The sequence below is a fragment of the Amblyomma maculatum genome, chromosome 3, assembly GCF_055883805.1.
Source record: "Amblyomma maculatum isolate TAMU_Amacu chromosome 3, ASM5588380v1, whole genome shotgun sequence".
Lineage (NCBI taxonomy): Eukaryota > Metazoa > Arthropoda > Arachnida > Ixodida > Ixodidae > Amblyomma > Amblyomma maculatum.
The window spans coordinates 80052696-80071429 of NC_139346.1; the positions used below are offsets into that span (position 1 = coordinate 80052696).

Here is an 18734-nt window from a genome sequence, read left to right on the forward strand (position 1 = left end):
TGTACGAGTCGTTCCCTTCGCACATCCAGACGGTGACATCGTCCGCGTAGATGCTTAGTTTTAAGTCATCGAGATGGCCAAGCTTACTGGGGAGCTTCCTCATTACGATGTTAAAAAGGAAAGGTGAGAGCACAGCCCCCTGCGGAGTGCCTCTGTTACCCAGCGGGAACTCCTCCGAACATAAGCCCTGAAAGCTGATGATCGCCGTCCTGTCTCGCAGGATTGATCTAATGTAGTTGTAGGTTCTTTCACCTACTCTAAGCTCAGCGAGCCCGTCGAGAATGGCATCGTGACTGACGTTGTCAAAAGCTTTCTTAAGGTCTAAGCCTAGAATAGCTTTCGTATTTTTTTTCCTGAAGTCTCTGACTACATCGTTATGTAGTCTGAGCATGGTATCTTGCGTACAAAGGCCGGGCCTGAATCCGACCAATTCAGCCGGCCACACATCATTCTCTTCGGTGTATTTGGTTAGCCTCCTCTGAATAACTTTCTCAAGTAGTTTGCCTACGCAGGATGTTAGTGATATTGGGCGGAGATTCTCCAAGCCCGGTGGTTTTCCCTGCTTGTGGATTAGGGTGATCTTAGCCCTCTTCTACTCTTGGGGTACTTGACCACTCTCCCACACCTGATTTAAATATTTGGTTAGGGCATTGATCGATTCGTCGTCCAGATTTGCGAGCATCTTGTTATTAACGAGGTCCGGCCCGGGGGCCGAGCGTCTTTTTAGGCCGTGCAGCTCCGCTCTGACTTCTGCCATATTTATTGGGAGGTTGCGGGAGGCAGCGCGTGCGCCCATAGGAATGTTGCACAACTAACAGATGGCAGCTTCTGACTGATGCCGCTAACGCCGCTAGCGAGTGAAGCGAGCGAGAATGGGAGACCCGCATCGTGATCCGCTCAGAGCGAGCCGGCGTTTCGGCAACCGGAGATTGATTGAGTGATTTTATACTGATTGATTTATAGGAAAGGAAAGGCGCGGTAACTGTCTCACTTGTTTTCTGTGGACACTTCAACCGCGCCGGAAGGGAAGGAAGGTGGGAGGAAGAGAGAAAGAGGAACCGTATTGGAGGGCTACGCGGTAATTTCGACCACCTGGGGACCTTTACGTGCGCTGACATCGCACAGCACACGGACATCTGTTCGTTTCGCCTCCATCGAAACGCAGCCGCCGAGGTCGGGTTTGCACTCGGGTACTCCGGCACAATAGACAGGCGTCTTACCATCGCAACTGGAGAGCACCCTCGCCGCCACGCAGGAAGAGGAGAGGACCCCTTCCTCCTTTTTCTGCATGGCGGTGACGGTGTACCCGGGTTCGAACCCGACCGCGGCGGCTGCGTTTTGATGGAGGCGAAACGAAGAGGCGTTGTGTGCTGTGCGATGTCAGCGCACGTTAAAGATCCCCAGGTGGTCGAAATTACACAGTAGCACTCCACTACGGCTCCTCTTTCTCTCTTTCCACTTTCACTCCCATCTTCCTATATTCCCTTACGGCGCCGTTGCGGTGTCCACGGAAAACAAGTGAGATAGTTGCCGCGGCTTTCCCTTCCTATAAATAAAATCAGTTTTTTTAACGCAGTCAGCCCCGCCGGGGTGGTGCAGTAGTAGTAAGTAGACTTCCCGAGCAAGTTTAAGTGCTTGGGGAGAGAGTGCGCGGGGCCGCCTGATCGGCTAACTCATTGCCCAGGAGTACCTGATGGCCGGATCTATCATATCCATACCATCAATCAGGTGATATAAAAATGCTCGGAATATAACCAGCCCTTATACATAGCATTCATTGATTACGAAAACGCATTTGACTCAGTTGAAACCTCGGCGGTGATGCACGCATTGCGAAATCAGGTGGTAGACGAGCCGTACGTGAAAGTGCTGGAAGATATATATAGTGGCAGCACAGCAACCATAGTTCTGCATAAAGAAAGTAACAAAATTCCCATAAAGAAAGGTGTTAGGCAAGGAGACACAATCTCCCCAGTACTATTCACAGCTTGTCTAGAGGAAGTATTCAGAGATTTGGAATGGGAGCAGTTGGGATAAGGGTAGATGGAGAATACCTCAGTAATCTCCGATTTGCTGATGACATTGCCTTGCTAAGCAACTCGGGGGATGAACTGCAAATAATGATTGATGACCTAGACAGAAAAAGTAGAAAGGTAGGCTTGAAAATCAATATGCAGAAGACTAAGGTAATGTTCAACAGCCTCGGGAAGGAACAGCAGTTTACATTAGGTAGCGAAATACTGGAAGTAGTAGGCGAGTATGTCTACTTAGGACAGGTAGTAACCGCTGATCCGGACCGTGAAAAGGAAATAACAAGAAGCATAAGGTTGGGATGGAGCGCATTTGGCAAACACTCGCAGATTATGACTAGCAGCTTACCGGTATCGCTCAAGAGGAAAGTATACAACAGTTGCATCTTGCCTGTACTCACCTATGGGGCTGAAACATGGAGGCTAACCAAGAGAGTTCTACTTTAGTTGAGGACAACCCAGAGGGCTATGGAACGAAAAATGGTAGGGGTAACATTAAGAGATAGAAAGCGTGCAGAGTGGGTCAGAGAAATAACTCAAGTTACCGACATTCTAGTGGAAATTAAGAAGAAGAAATGGACATGGGCAGGACATGTAGTGCGAAGAGAGGATAACCGATGGTCGCTGAGCGTAACAAACTGGATTCCAAGGGAAGGAAAGCGCAGCAGGGGGCGGCAGAAAGTTAGGTGGGCGGATGAGATTAAGAAGTTCGCAGGGGTCAAGTGGATGCAGCTAGCTCAGAACCGGGTTAAGTGGAGAAATATGGGAGAGGCCTTCGCCCTGCAGTGGGTATAATCAGGCTGATGATGATGATGATGATGACCTGATGGCCAGGAGCTCAATGATGTTACAGTTTAGAGGGTCGCTGGACTGACAGCAATTGTGTAGGATGCGCTTGGCAAGAGGAGGTATCCAACCCACCTCATGATTCCGACAGGCCCTCTTGGAGTCGGTAATGATGTGTTTAACTCTGGGGGATGGGGAAGAGGGCGAGCGCAATCGCGATTTCCTCCGCGTGTGTTGTGTTGTGGGCGTGGGACGTGAGGCCTGTCACTGTGTTGGTGTTGTGGACCACTGCCGCGGTGAACCAGCTCCCATGGTAGGGACCGGTAATGTCCACATAGAATACGTGTTGTCACCATAATGCCGCTTCAGTGCTTGCGCACGCACCTGGCGACAGCCATTATGGTCAGAGTGTGACATGTTGCGGGGAATGGGTCTGACCCTGAGGGCGCGTCTGCAGGGTTCTGACGCTCGTACCCATTCCTCAAAGGTGATGGTGCATTTGATGTGTAGTCAGTCAAGAATGCGGCGACTGAATAGCACTTTTGATAGGCCCGTGTATTGGCTGTAAAGATGGGCCTCTCGGAGTTTCCGATAGGTGTTGGCCACTGATCTCCACTAGGGGGTTGTGTTGGCCATACCAAGGTCCAACTCCAACAAACGCTGGTTGGATGTGGCAGTGGGGTGGTCAACAGCCCGTTTGATAACTTTGCGATGTATGACCTCGATTTGGTCCTCGTCATGATTGTGCATGGGAAGGTAGTGAGTTGAGAATTCTACTCGTAACGAAAGCATGTGCCAGCCGCAAAACATCTTGTGCTCGTAACTTCCCAAGCTTGTTTGAGACCCGGCGGACTGTACGGCCCACCTGGCCGGCATACATGCAATGTTTCGTTAGTGTAGTGTATGGTCTGCGTTGTTGGCGAATAAAGAGACCAAGGATGCGGATCTCCTTGGCCTCTGTAATTGGGCCCGAAGGAAGTGTAAGGTGAATTGAAGTGTCGTCCCGAAGGGAGGGACGGATGTGGACAAATTATGATTTGGTGGTGGTTATCCTCCGTGAAATCCTGAAACGAGCACTGGACCTGCCGGTCTCCACTTCTACCAGCCGTCTCATGGCGCTGGGTGTGGTGAATACTTTCAAGGAGCTTCGGCAGGCCCACCTCACCAATAAGTACACGCGTCTGATGAAGAGTCGGGTCGCCGTCTTCTTGCCTGACTTCCCATGCAACACACCCAACTCACAGAGGAGAGATGTCGCATTGCCGAAAAATAGAGACGCGCCTTCCATGTGTGGCCTCTCCCCGCCAACATATCCAAAGAGGACCATAATAGTCTGCTCCTGGCGCAGGCGGAAGCCTTGGACCTCCATTATGCAAGCAAGCCAGGAGTTTTCTATGTGGACACCTCCGGCCCGAACCCTAGAGGTTGGCACACAGCCGCGGTCATCCACTAGGGCAAAACAGTAGATGGCCTTACGTTCAAGACCCAGTCACCAACCCACGCAGAAGAAGTTGCCATCGCCCTCGCAGCCTCTGACGCCTCCTAGAAAATACATTATAACCGATTCGGCAGGGGCTTGTCGGAACGTCAAACAAAGGTGTAATGCTCCCCTAGATTACAGCATATACTAAAATTGTAGTCGAGATTGTGATCCCGCGTACCAATCTCTCGTTTGAGCTCCAGGTCACCAAGGTCTCCAAGGGAATGAGGCAGCCGACGCCGCCGCCCGCGCGCTCTCTCTCCGGGCATTTCCCACGGGATTCGACGCGGACCAGGATTTTTATTTCTGCCCAGTTTACAAACCTAAAGAAATATGTGAATATTACAGATCCACGCACCAAACTCTTCGCACTCTAGGCAAAGGACTCAGATGGACTCTAGAGGCTCAGATGGTCGTAACGCAGCGCGCCTGGGCTGCGGCAAACGCCAATGGAGTGCCTGTCTAGGAACCCCAAATAGTGTATATTTCTCTCTGTAATATAATGTTTTCACCACCACCACTGTAGACCACAGTACGCAGCGTGACCATCCACCACCTACGCTGTCTGTTTTAGGCGTTTTTCCATGTGTCCAAGGTAGCCCTTCGTTGCCCAGATAGAGATACCATCCGCATATATGGCATATCAGATGCCAGGCATTGAGCTTAGTTTTGCGGGAAGGTCTTTTATTGCAAAGGCAGAAAAGGAGAGGAGACAACACTGCGCCCTGTGGTGTACACCGGGATCCGATGGCATAGGCTTCAGGTTCCTTGTCTTGAATTCGAACATAGGCCTGTCGTCCCGTGAGAAATTGCCAGATGTATCGGCATGTATTCTGACCACAGTTGGTATCTTGGAGATGGCTTAGTACCACTTCATGCTTGAAGTTATCAAAAGCTCCTTTAAAATCTGAGGCCAGGACTACCTTGTCACTGTGAGGGAGGTTTTAGGCTCTAATATGTCTTGATGACGGTGTAGAAGTATATCTCGTGCAGAAACGAAGTGGCGTGCATATGCTTGGACCCGGTCCGGCAAACGACCGCCACAGACCGAGTTCCCGACGTCATGAACCGTAGGAACATGAACGTTTGACTGTAGTGGGGCAGTGCGGGGGCCCAGGGGCCTGCGCGCCCGAACTCCTCTGTTAAAATAAATGTTTCTTACTACTACTCCTCAAGAACATGTATGAAGGGCAAGAGGCCAGAGTCAAAACTGGGCATGGTCTTACTGATTGGTTTCCGATTGAGAAAGGAGTGAGGCAAGGCTGCATACTGTCTCCCTGCCTATTTAACCTATATGCAGAGTGCATCAGGAAGAAGGCCGGTCTGGACGAGTCTTCAGCTGGAGTGAAGATTGCTGGAAAACGTATCAACAACCTTAGGTATGCAGATGATACCACTTTAATGGTAGAAAGTGAAGTGGAACTCAAGAGACTTCTGAAGCGCGTACAAGAAGAGAGTGAGAGGTTTGGGCTTAAACTGAACATTAAAAAGACAAAGATCATGGCGTCTTGCTCTATCAAGTCCTGGAGCATCAGGGACAAGAAGTGGAAGCTGTGACAGATTTTCTCCTCTTGGGCTCCAAGATTACCCCGGAAGGATACTGCAACCATGAAATTAGCAGACGCCTGCTTCTGGGAAAGAGAGCCATGGTTAGCCTTTACTGCCTAGTAAAGAGCAGAGACATTAGTCTGTCAACCAAGATCCGTATAACTCGTGCTATGGTCTTTCCAGTTGTGATGTATGGATGCGAGAGTTGGACTGTGAAGAAGGCAACCGCCGAAGAATTGACGCGTTTGAATTGTGGTGCTGGCGGAGACTCTTGAGAGTTCCTTGGACTGCAAGAAGATCAAATCAGTCGATATTGTCGACCATAAGCCCTGACTGCTCATTGGAGGGTCAAATTCTAAAGTTAAAGCTCAGATACTCTGGTCATCTGATGAGAAGAGAGGAGTCGCTGGAGAAAGATTTGATGTTGGGAAAGCTTGAGGATAGGATAGGATAGAAAAAAATGTTAGTTTCTCTAGGAAGGTCTTGTGCTAGTTGCAGAAGAGGTCCATCTTCCGTCTTCTCACAGGGTCGGTGCCCCTATTCCAGGGCTCCGCTGAGCTTCGCTGTTCGCTGGGCGTGCTGGATTAGACCTAGTTGGCAATCCAAATCGCCGCCGGAGAGCCGGCTCTCCCACTGTTCCGCACTCGGGTCTTTACGATAGCTATCGTTATTTCTACATTGCCACGTGATGTGGTATAACGAAGGTTTGCTACCATACCATGGGCAGTTGTCCCGATAGTATGACGGTTAAATTTTGCTTAGGATATGCAGGTTAGGGAATGTTCCTGTCTGCAGTCTTCGCCAGTACACTGCCTCTTGTTGTTTTAGATCCCGATGAGGCGGCAGATAGCGGATCCGTACCCCCTTATAGTAGTTCAGAATGTCTGAGTACGTAGGGCCGACTCGCTAGGGTAGATCGTCCGATTGGGAGGAAGCTCGGCTCGTGTACCCTCGAGCTACCTGATCGGCGCGTTCGTTCCCCGCTATGTCGGTGTGTCCTGGCACCCAGTAGATGTTGTGTTTAACTTTTGATGGGGTCGCGATCTGGAGGAGCCTGAGCGCGGCGCGACCTATGCGGCCATTCATGTAGTTACGGCACGCTTCTCTCGAATCTGTAAGAATGGTAAGGGACGTGTTGCTTCGATACCCGGCTACCACCGCAAGAGCAACGGCCAGCCCCTCCCCTTCGGTTAGCGTGCATTCCCTGACTGAGGCGCTAGCTAGCTCCTTTAGGTTGGAATCAATAGCTACCGCCACTGCGCTATTATGTGAGCTTCCTGTATACGGAGCCGCGTCCGTGTATACCATTGTGGATCTTGTAGCTAAATTTATTTGTACATACTTCGCCAGGGCTGCTCTACAGGCCACATGCAAGTTGGGGTCCATGTTCCGGGGAAGGGAGCTAACCTTTAGCGTCTGGCGAATTGCGTCCGGTATGCTCGCAGTACGATTCTCGATTTCCGCAGTTGCACCTAGCCCCAGTCACCTAAGAAGCGAGCGCCCCGTAGGCGTCTGCTGGATCCTGGCTATCTGCGTGACCAGTTGGGCTTCCTTGATCTCTTCGAAGGTGTTGTGAACGCCAAGAGCTAGTAGTTTTGCGTTAGAGGTGTTCATTGGTAGGTGAAGGGCTGTCTTGCAAGCTTTGCGGATGATGCTATCTGCACTTTCAACTTCTCCTTTGTTGAGGTTGAAATACTTGAGGGCGTAGCCTACGCGACTGAGTACCAGGCTCTGAACCAGGCGCAGGGTATCCCCTTCTCGCATACCGCTCCGCTTCTGCGACACACGCGTGGTCATCCTGGCGACCTGAGTGGTCGATTGCTTGAGAAGGTCGAGCGTATGGCTCGACCCATTTAGCTGAGGAAAGGAGGATGGCAAAAGGTATGGGGGAAAGAGAAAGATACAAGGTTCTCAATGCGGATTTTCAGAAAATAGCAAGGAGAGATAAGAATGCCTTCCTGAACATACAGTGTCAAGCAGTTGAGGACAACAGCCAATTAAGGAACACAAGAGCTCTGTATAAGACAATCAAGGATATCAAAGGAAGCTTCTGTGCTAAGCTGGGCGTGATAAAGGACAAACGAGGCAAGGACCTCACTGAAGCCTCAGAGATAAAGAAGAGGTGGCAGGAATACACAGAAGAACTGTACAAGAAGGACCCGGATGTGCAAACCCAACATAGGGCGGTTGTAATTACTGATCTCGAGCCAGGCATCCTGAAGAGTGAAATTGAATGGGCCTTAGCCAGCCTTGCTAAGAACAAAGCTAGCGGAATTGATGGTATTCCAGCTGAGTTGCTTCAAAACCTCAACCACGACGCTGTTAACACACTGCATACATTATGTCAAAAGATTTGGACAACCCTGCAGTGGCCACAGGATTGGAGGAGGTCAGTTTACATCCCCATTCCAAAGAAAGGCAGTGCCAAAGATTGTTCCAACTACCGCACGATCGCGCTTATTTCGCATGCTAGCAAGGTGATGTTAAAAATCCTGCAAGGTAGGCTGCAGCAGTATGTGGATCGGGAGCTTCCGGACGTGCAAGCTGGGTTTCGCAAGGGCAGAGGAACTAGAGACCAAATTGCCAACCTTCGCTGGATCATGGAAAAAGCAAGAGAGTTCCAGAAACCCATTTACTTCTGCTTTATTGATTATGCGAAAGCGTTTGACTGCGTAGATCACAGCAGATTGTGGCAAGCTCTCCAAGAGATGGGAGTTCCAATTCACCTCATCTGTCTCAGGAACCTTTATGAAGGGCAAGAGGCCACAGTCAGAACTGGGCATGGTCTTACTGATTGGTTTCAGATTGAGAAATGGGTGAGGCAAGGCTGCATACTGTCGCCCTACCTATTTAACCTATATGCAGAGTGCATCATGAGGAAGGCCGGTCTGGACGAGTCTTCAGCTGGAGTGAAGATTGCTGGAAAACGTATCAACAACCTTAGATATGCGGATGATACCACTTTAATGGCAGAAAGTGAAGTGGAACTCAAGAGACTTCTGATGCGCGTACAAGAAGAGAGTGAGAAGTTTGGGCTTAAACTGAACATTCAAAAGACGAAGATCATGGCGTCTTGCCTTATCAAGTCCTGGAGCATCAATGGACAAGAAGTGGAAGCTGTGACAGATTTTCTGTTCTTGGGCGCCAAGATTACCTCGGAAGGAGACTGCAGCCATGAAATTAGGAGACGCCTGCTTCTGGGAAAGAGAGCAATGGTTAGCCTTGACCGCCTAGTAAAGAGCAAAGACATTAGTCTGCCAACCAAGATCCGTATAACCCGTGCTATGGTCTTTCCAGTTGTGATGTATGGATGCGAGAGTTGGACTGTGAAAAAGGCTGACCGCCGAAGAATTGACGCGTTTGAATTGTGGTGCTGGCGAAGACTCTTAAGAGTTCCTTGGACTGCCAGAAGATCAAATCAGTCGATATTGTCGACCATAAGCCCTGACTGCTCATTGGAGGGTCAAATTCTAAAGTTAAAGCTCAGCTACTTTGGTCATCTGAGGAGAAGAGAGGAGTCGCTGGAGAAAGATTTGATGTTGGGAAAGGTTGAGGGTCGCCGGAGAAGGGGTAGGCAGCGGACGCGATGGTTAGATGGCATTCTCGAGGCATTGCAGATGAAGCTATGTGATGTTAAGAAGATAGTGAGAGACCGGAAAGCGTGGCGTGACATGGTCCATAGGGTCACGAAGAGTCGGACACGACTGAACGCCTGGACTGAACTGAACTGATGGCCGCATCGCTGATTGCTCTGAAGCCACATTCCTAATACTCGTATCTTGTCTCGTTCGGGAAGTAGCTGTCCTTCGAGGCAGACATTGAGGGTTCCTTCTTTGTTTCCCTTTGTGAACCCGCAAGAGTTCGGATTTTTCTGTGGAGCAGGCGAGACCTCGTGCACGGGCATATTCTTCTACGCAGGTAGCCGCTGCTTGCAGTCGTTCTTTCTGGCCGAGCGACCCGGAAGTAACCCAAACCCTGAAGTCGTCAGCGTACATGGTGTGCTGTATGCCTTCGATCTTCTCAAGTTGTCTAGCGAGTCCGATCATAGCCACGTTGAAAAGTAGTGGCGAGATGACGGACCCTTGAGGTGTGCCTTTGTTGGGGGTCGAGAATTTATCGTTGCGAAGGTCTCCGAGCCCAACCGTTGCAGATCGGTTGGAGAGAAAGGCCTTCACATAGCTGTGAATCTTCTCGCCACAGTGGAGGTTGTCGAGTCCTTCCATTACAGCAGCGTGGCTAACGTTGTCAAAGGCCCCTTTAATATCAAGGGCCATGACTGCGTTCTCGCCAGCACTCGGGACATTGGTGAGGACTTCCTCTTTGAGTTGTATGAGGACGTCCTGGGTGGAGAGGTGAGCTCGGAAGTCGAACATGCTTGGGGGGGGGGTACAGGTCTTCGTCCTCCATGTAATTTTGGAGCCTCCGAGTAGCGACACGCTCGTAGAGCTTGCCTAGGCAGGAGGTGAGTGAGATAGGTCGGAGGTTTTCGATCTTGAGTTTCTTACCCGGTTTTGGGATCATTACGACCTCTGCATGCTTCCACTCTTCAGGAACCGTTCCTGCGGCCCAGTTCCCGTTGAGGAAGGTTGTCAATTGGTCGACCGCCCCGTCGCTGAGGTTACGTATGAGCGCATTATGGATCTTGTCTGCACCCGCCGCCGTGTTGCGCGTGCATACCTTTATGGCAGCGAACACTTCTTCCCTGGTGATAGGCCTGTCTAGGTGGGTGTTCGGTCTTCCCAAGTATGATTTCGGGTATGCTGCAGGCAAGGTCGTACCGTAGCACGAGGTTGAGGGTCGCCGGAGAAGGGGTAGGCAGCGAACGCGATGGTTAGATGGCATCCTCGAGGCGCTGCAGATGAAGTTATGTGATGTTAGGAAGATAGTGAGAGACCGGAAAGCGTGGCGTGACGTGGTCTATAGGGTCACGAAGAGTCGAGCACGACTGAACGACTGAACTCAACTGAACTACTACTACTACTACTACCTGTGATGTCAGTGGACGTTAAAGGTACCACGTTCCTCCCTTTCCTTACGGCGCGGTACAGGTGTCCACAGAACGTGTGACAGATACTACGCCTTTCCTTTCCAGTGAACCAATCATTATTATGGTGGAAACCCACAATTAATCGGATCAAGGTCACACCACCTTTTTAAGAGTCAACACTTAATCAGATCAAGGTCACATTCTTATGTTTTTATTGTAATTGGTTCACAGGAAACGAAAGGGATGTACCTGTTACACTTTTTCCCTGATTCATTGATTTCTAGGAAGGGAAAGGCGCAGCAACTGCCTCACTTGTTTTCTGTGGACACCTCAACCACGCCGTAAGGGAAGGAAGGAAGGAAGGTGGGAATAAAAGTGGAGAGAGTGAAAGAGGAGCCGTAGTGGAGAGCTACGGAGTAATTTCAACCCCCTGGGGATCTTTAACGTGCGCCGACATCGCACAGCACACGGACGCCTCTTCGCTTCGCCTCCATCGAAATGCAGCCGCCGAGACTTTTTCCCTAGACACCTGATTGATTGATTTAGAGGAAGGGAAAGGCGCGGTAACTGTCTTGTTGTCCGTCGACACCTCAACAACGCCGTAAGGGAAGGGAGGAAGATGGGAATAAAAGTGGAAAGAGTGAAAGAGGAGCCGTAGTGGAGGGCTACGGAGTAATTTCGACCACCTGGGGATCTTTAACGTGCGCCGACATCGCACAGCACACGGACGCCTCTTCGCTTCGTCTGCATCGAAATGCAGCCGCCGAGACACTTTTTCCCTAGACACCTGATTGATTGATTTAGAGGAAGGGAAAGGCGCGGTAACTGTCTTGTTTTCTGTCGACACCTCAACCGCGCGGTAAGGGAAGGGATGAAGGTGGGAGTGAAAGTGGAAAGAGAGAAAGAGGAGCCGTAGTGGAGGGCGACGGAGTAATTTCGACCACCTGGGGATCTTTAACGTGCGCTGACATCGCACAGCACACGGACGCCTCTTCGCTTCGCGTCCATCGAAACGCAGCCGCCGAGGTTGGGTTCGAACCCAGGTACTCCAGCAGAGTAGTCGGGTGTCTTACCACTGCACCACCCCGGCGGGGCCTGCACACCTGATCCGCACTATAAAAAAGGAAGATAAGTGGGAGTTATATGTTGTTGTGGCTGTAGGATTTTTAACGTGCGCTGACATCGCACAGCACACGGACGCCTCCTCGTTTTGCCTCCATCGAAACGCATCCGCTGAGGTCGGTTAGTAAAGAATGGAAGGCAGTATATATTAGTGCCATACGTTCTTTTCTAGATCTTTAAAGGTCAATTGATAACCCAAGCTGACATTGTAATTTCGCTTAGATGAAAGAACAGGTACACTATATGTCGCATTTTCTCAGTGGACGCCTCAGCTAACTAGCAACATCTACCGCTCCTTTGCTTCAAAGTCACCTCTAGCCCAACACTGACCTTGATTTCGGCTAGACCAGTAAAGATTTTGTTTTAAATAGAGTTGAAAAATGTTGGTAGATGCAATGACCTCTGTTTTCGAGCTCAGCGCGTTGCGCCCGTTCGCCGATTGAGACGCATCGCCGTTGCTGATGTAACGACCGAAAGAAAGTGGCGAAGCAAAGAGCATTTCTCAGCAGAAGAGAGATCTATGCACTGCTCGCTCAGGGCTCTTATTTCTCAGCACTTGCTCAACATTCACATTGGATTGGTAAAACGTTTATTCGGGGCCTGCAGTAGAACGCGCGCCCGCGCGCGCGCGCTCCGGATGGGGCCTACGTCGTCCTCTGGGCACCGGCCGCGCGGCCTGGGTCTCCGCTCGCCGTGGCCGGCTCGCTGGTTGCCTGCCGGGCCAGCGCCTTGATGACCTGCTGGACGGCCCAGAGTTGCTCCTCTTGATTGTCGCTCCCTGCGGCTGCTTCCAATCGCGGCGGGATCCTCCCAGACAGCGTCTTCCTGGTACTTGGTACAATTCCACAGCATGTGTGCGAAGCCGGCCGTCTCCGTTCGGCAGACTCTGCATTTGTCTGTCGGGTGCGTCTCGGGATACATTCTATGCATCAGTGTCGGACAGGGGAGTGAGCCCGTCTGTAGCTGTCTGAATAAAACGGCTTGCTCTCGACTGAACCCCGAGCAAGGGGGTGGAAGAGTTCTGCGAGCTAGGCGGAACACCTTGGTTATTTCGTTGTAGTCGGTCATGCGGTCTTTGGTGCTGAACCACAGCGGCCAGTCGACCGAGTCGCTTTCCGTTAGCGCGCGCGCCTCGGCGTGTGCCGTTTCGTTGTGGTTGGCGTTGCGGTCTGGCGCCTCGCCCGCGTGCGCCGGGAACCACTTGGTTCTTACTTGTCTCCTGCCATCGTCGTTTTTGGTTGCCTGCAGTATGCGCACAGCTTCTTTCGCTATCCTGCCTTTGGCGTAATTTCTCACCGCCTGCCTCGAGTCGCATAGCACTGTGTGGCAGTCGCGGTCGGCGATGGCCAGGGCGATTGCCACCTCCTCCGCTTGCTCTGCCTTGATGCATCTCATGCTGGCGGTCGTGCGAACGGTGCCGGTCGCGTCGATGACGACCGTCGTGAACCCGTGTATCTTGGCATACTCAGCCGCATCAACGTAGCGTGCGAGTGTGTCGGCAGCGTGCTGGTCGATCAGCGCCTTGGCTTTCGCTGCTCTCCTCCCTTTGTTATACTCCGGGAACATGTTCTTCGGTACCGAGTCCACTCTGATGTTGCGCCTGATCTCATCGAGGACGGAGAGCTGCGTCTGCTCCCTGCCTTGATATATAATTCCCAGGTTGTCCAGGATTTTTCGTCCGGCCTTGGTCGTAGACAGTCTTTCGAGCTGTGCGGCACGTTGGGCCTCTGCTACCTCCTCCAGCGTGCTGAGCACCCCTAGCTGCAGGAGGCGTTTGCTGCTCGTTGTTTCGAACAGTCCCAGTGCCGTCTTGTAGGCTCTGCGGATGAGTATATCAATCTTGTTTCTCTCGCTCTTGTTCCACTTGTGGTAGGCCGCCACGTACGCTACGTGACATATGTCGAACGAGTGGATCAGTCTGATCAGGCTCTCTTCCTTCATTCCACTTTTCTTGTTCGTGACTCGTTTGAGTAGTCTCGTGGCGTTCGCTGCTTTCGCAATGAGCCGGGTGACGGCCTCGCCGTTTCTGCCGTGCGTCTCGATCGTCATCCCCAACACTCTGATCTTGTTGACTCTTGAGATCGCGTTTCCCTCTCTGGTCTCGACTTTGATTGCCTCGTACTCTCTCGGGCTGCTCTTAGGTTTCCGGTGCTTGATGGGTGGGTAGACGAGGAGCTCCGACTTGCTCGGCGAGCATCTGAGCCCCGTTCCGTCGAGTTGGTCTTCGATCGCATGAACGGCCGCCTGTAGGGTGGATTCGACGTGGGCATCGCTGCCCCTATTCACCCACAGCGTTATGTCGTCCGTGTATATCGTATGTCGGACTTCCTTGATGTTTCTGAGACTTTCGGCCACTCCTATCATCACGAGATTGAAAAGCACCGGCGAGATGACCGATCCCTGAGGTGTGCCTGTGCTTCCCAGCTTCTTCTTTTGTGCTTGGAGGTCCCCCGCTCTGAGCTGGGCCGTTCGGTTCGTGAGGAAGTCTTTGATGTAATTGTATGATCTTTCTCCCATGTTGAGTTTCGAGACTTGGGATAGGATCGCTGAGTGCTTCACCTTGTCAAGGCGACGATTGCGCATATGCTCGTGCCACCATCGCCGAAGGTAAAGCCAGTCACGCGAATGCCGGAGGGTGGGTCTGTGGCTCATTCGCTCTTCCAAATTATTTTCACGCATGTGTTTGAACGCGGCCACAGCGCACCTCCGTTCACACCACTGAAGGAAACAGGATAGGAGGGACTTAATTCTAGCCCATACATGCCACGTCCGTCAGAAACGTTTCAATTACGAAGCAAATGTATTACAGGTTGGTGTCCTCCGTACGTCAAAAATTGAAATAATTTTTCAAAAAATGAAGAAGTGGTGAGCTGTGTGTCTTGATTACTGGGAGGCTTAGCGCGGAACAGACAAGGACAAGAGAGGCACACAGGACGAGCGCTCGTCCTATGTGCCTCTCTTGTCCTTGTCTGTTCCGCGCTAAGCCTCCCAGTAATCATGTCCCAGAACCAACTAGCCCAGAACTCTACATTGCTCAGTGTGTCTTAACTCGGCTTCTCTTGCTTTCCGTAACCGTTCTTCAAGTTTTTGTTCTGTTTAATTGGCCATACACTGTCACCTTGTTGCTTTCCATCGTTCTCGTTTGCCTAGGCTAAAGTGCTCTAGAATATTATATTCTAGAGCACTTTACCTAGGCACCGGTAAAGTGCTGTAGAATATTGTAGAGCACTTTAGCACCGGGTACCAGTAGCATTCGAGCGTTTCTACGGCAACGGCGTTGCCGTAGCGACGGTTCGCCAGCTGTGGCTGAGCGGCGCACCGCGCGAGGGCGCACGGCGTACAGAGCACAGGCCACGTGAAGAACGTTTCCACCTAGCGTAGATTTTCTCTCGCAATAAAACTAAAATTGACCCAGAACTTCGTGAATCCCTCTTAGGATAGTCCATTCTTGAGACATAACTGTATGGATGCTGTCTCTGCGCTCACATGTTCGCGCGCGTTGGATCGTTGAAAGCATTGGAACACTGGACAACGTTAACAATGGATCCGCTCTTTTTTTGAAATGCAGGTAGAATGTTTTAGCATGAAGTTATGGTGATTGCAGCCTGTGATTTTGCACTTCTTTTTCAGAATACTGGAGGATGTATTTGCCACTGTGGACCACGCTTCGATCAAGCGGAAGCCTATAACGTCCGTTAGGGGAAGCATCTCTGCGGATAATGCCCAAGCAGGGGTGCCCAATGAGAAGAACCGCGTGCACCGCAACACGCTGTGATGTCGCAGTGGTACTCTGCTGCCCACTGCCTCGATTTGATCCTGGAGTAGCATCGTACGCCCATTACGTTTACAAAGGGCACCAGTTTTACAATGTGCCTTCCTACATGCGAAATAATAATTACGTCATGTTCTGTGCAAATGCTTTTTCTTTAAAGGTAGATCGCAAAATTTTGTAGAAGCGTTTTGTTTTACGCGCGAGTTATATTATTTAATGCGAGGAAGCTGCTGGTTGCTTTTACGTCTCTTGTGAGGTTCGTTCTGGGAAAACTAGAATATTAAATCTCTTATGATCAAATTCGCAATTGAGTTGCAGGGTATAGAATTAATATCGCTCTGCTAAATTAAGGATCCGCTACTCAGTGGTTAAAACTTCAGGCTACTAAGCCGGACTACCCGGGACCTCACACTGCTTTTGTCGTTTAGGTTCTCCTTACAGAAGGTAAAACAGACTGCCTCACATCTTAGCCGTTGTTATCTTGCCGATTGATGGAGAGGGTAAACATAACCTACCAATAATGCGTACAATAACGCGGAGAAGTATGCAGCGTAATTTATCCTAAGTTCCGATTATGTCAGATACCATCTTTTGTCAAAACGTTCAGCGGCAAATAAAACTCACTTTATTTTGGCATAAAGCATCTTGGGGAAGAACGGTACGGCATGTATATAGGCGCGAGTTAAGAGCTGTATCTGTGGGTCATGAAACAAATCGACCACTAAATGTACCACGCAGTGCCTACAAGATATTTCCGTTATTCGCTTTTCCCGGTGTTACACCATTCATTGAAACCCTAGCGTGTAATTCTTTTAATACGCTGCGTATAATTTGACAGAAGTGTTCCTGCACAACGCGAGTATGGGTTAGACACATCGCACTTATATGACTGGAATTCCGTAGCTGCTGTCTCCGGAACATCCAGGAAGGTCAAAACTGAGCAGCGTCCATGAATGGAGAACAAAACAGGTTTGCTGGACAGTACCGGCGTGTTTGGAAGTTCTTCTAGGACGTACAGTCAAACAAAAGACGCTTGAATGCGAATACAGTTAGGCTCACTAGATTCCCATGAGAATTGTTCCTTGGCTCTGCCGATCGCAGCCTATCAACACACCAAATCAAGCCATCACATGTATTAAGAAGAGAATTGCTCTGGAGGCGTGTGTGTACAAACTAAAGGAAAATGCGGCTGTGTGTGCGACATTCTGAGATAGGGAGAACCTCGAGTAGACCAGGAACAAATTATAGTTTAACATGCTAGTGTAACGGAATTACTAGGCCGGTTAATGGAAAGGTAAAGCATTAAGAGAGCGGTGCCGCAGAGGTGAGTATACTGTCTCGCGTGCACCTTGATTCGAATCCCAGTACACGCAATTCTCCACTCGATTAAAGAAAAACCTCGGGTCTCAATCGAATTGCGTAAACACGTTTGGTGTGCGACCTGATGCCGGTGCTCATCTGCGGAGACGCACTTCCTCACCAGAACAGGATTTGGCTACCCTGCTGTAGTAATTGGGCACAATCTCGTAAGAATACTTCAAGGAACCACCGGCCTTCAGCCTACAGCGACTACGGAGTAACTGAAGAAGGTGGCGCAGACACCTGTGACGCAGCGGGAAGTGCTAAGAATCTCTAGGTTCAGACAGGATGTCACAGTAAACTGATCCTGGCAAAGCTTAATTCTAAAACATTAGCTAGCGAGATTGGTTTAGCAGTGCTGTTCTAGGAATTAGCGTGCATGATATGGAATGTCATAGGGCTGAGTGAGGTTAGGAGGTAAATTGGAGTATGTACCGTACTGAAAGGGGGCATATATTGTCTTATCGAAGTTTACTGGGAGATGAGAACTAGTGGTAGGTTTTGCATGTCAATAAGCATATAACTGGCAAAATAGATAAAGCCTATGCATTCATGAGAGAAGTTGGAGACACAAGCATAATAAGCGCTATGAACTAAACATTGTCGATATCTATGCAATTAATATCATGATCACTAGGCAGTCGAAAGCTTCTACGAAGATGCAGAATAGGCAAGGACGAAAGTAGAACGGGCTATACGGTACTGATATGCGAATGTGATATCAAGGTAGGCACAAACAGGCCTGAGACCCCCCAGTGGGCGACTACGGCATGGGTTCCAGAAATAGCAGGGTTGGGCGAGTTAAGTTTGCAGGGTGCAATAACTTAACATTCATGAATACCTTCTTCAGCAAACGCAGGAACCGGAAGGGGACATAAAGAAACCCTAAAGAGTACACTAAAATGAAATTGACTAAGTCGAAACATCGGCAGTCATGCTGGCATTGCGCAAGCCGTACGTGAAAACACTTGAAGATATCTATAGTAGCTGCATAGCAACCATAGTTCTGCATAAAGAAAGTAACAAAATTCCCATAAAGAAAGGTGTTAGGCAAGGAGACACGATCTCCCCAGTACTATTCACAGGTTGCTTACAGGAAGTATTCAGAGACTTGGAATAGGAGCAGTTTGGGATAAGGGTATAGATGGAGAATACCTCAATACGCGATTCGCTAATGACATCGCCTTGCCAAGCAATTCGAGGGATAAACTGGAAACAATTACTGATGACCTAAACTGGAAAAGCAGACAAGTGGGACAAGAACTTTGGAGAATACTAAGGCAACGTTCAACAGCGTCAGAAAGAAACAGCCGTTTGCAATAGGTAACGAAGTACAAAACACCGATTGGCGATCCGGACCATGAAAGGAAAATAAATACAGAATATGATTGCGTAGTGCCCATTTGGCAAATACTCCCAGATTATGACTAGCAGCTTACCGGTATCGCTCAGGAGGTGATATAACAGTTGCATCTAACCGGTACTCACCTATGGGGCTGAAGCGTGGAGGCTAACGTAAAGAGTTCTACTTAGGTTTAGGCAACGCATACAGCTACGGAACAATAAATGGTAGCGGTAACGTTAAGAAATAGGAAACGTACAGAATGAGAGAGAAATAACTCGAGGTAATCACATTATAGCGGAAATAAA

The 18734-nt window shown here is 50.0% G+C and overlaps 1 pseudogene; it reads right to left on the bottom strand.

The window, feature by feature from the left end:
- Positions 1–12597: 12597 nt before the first annotated feature.
- Positions 12598–18734, bottom strand: part of LOC146195059 (uncharacterized) — a 54375-nt pseudogene continuing 48238 nt past the window's right edge.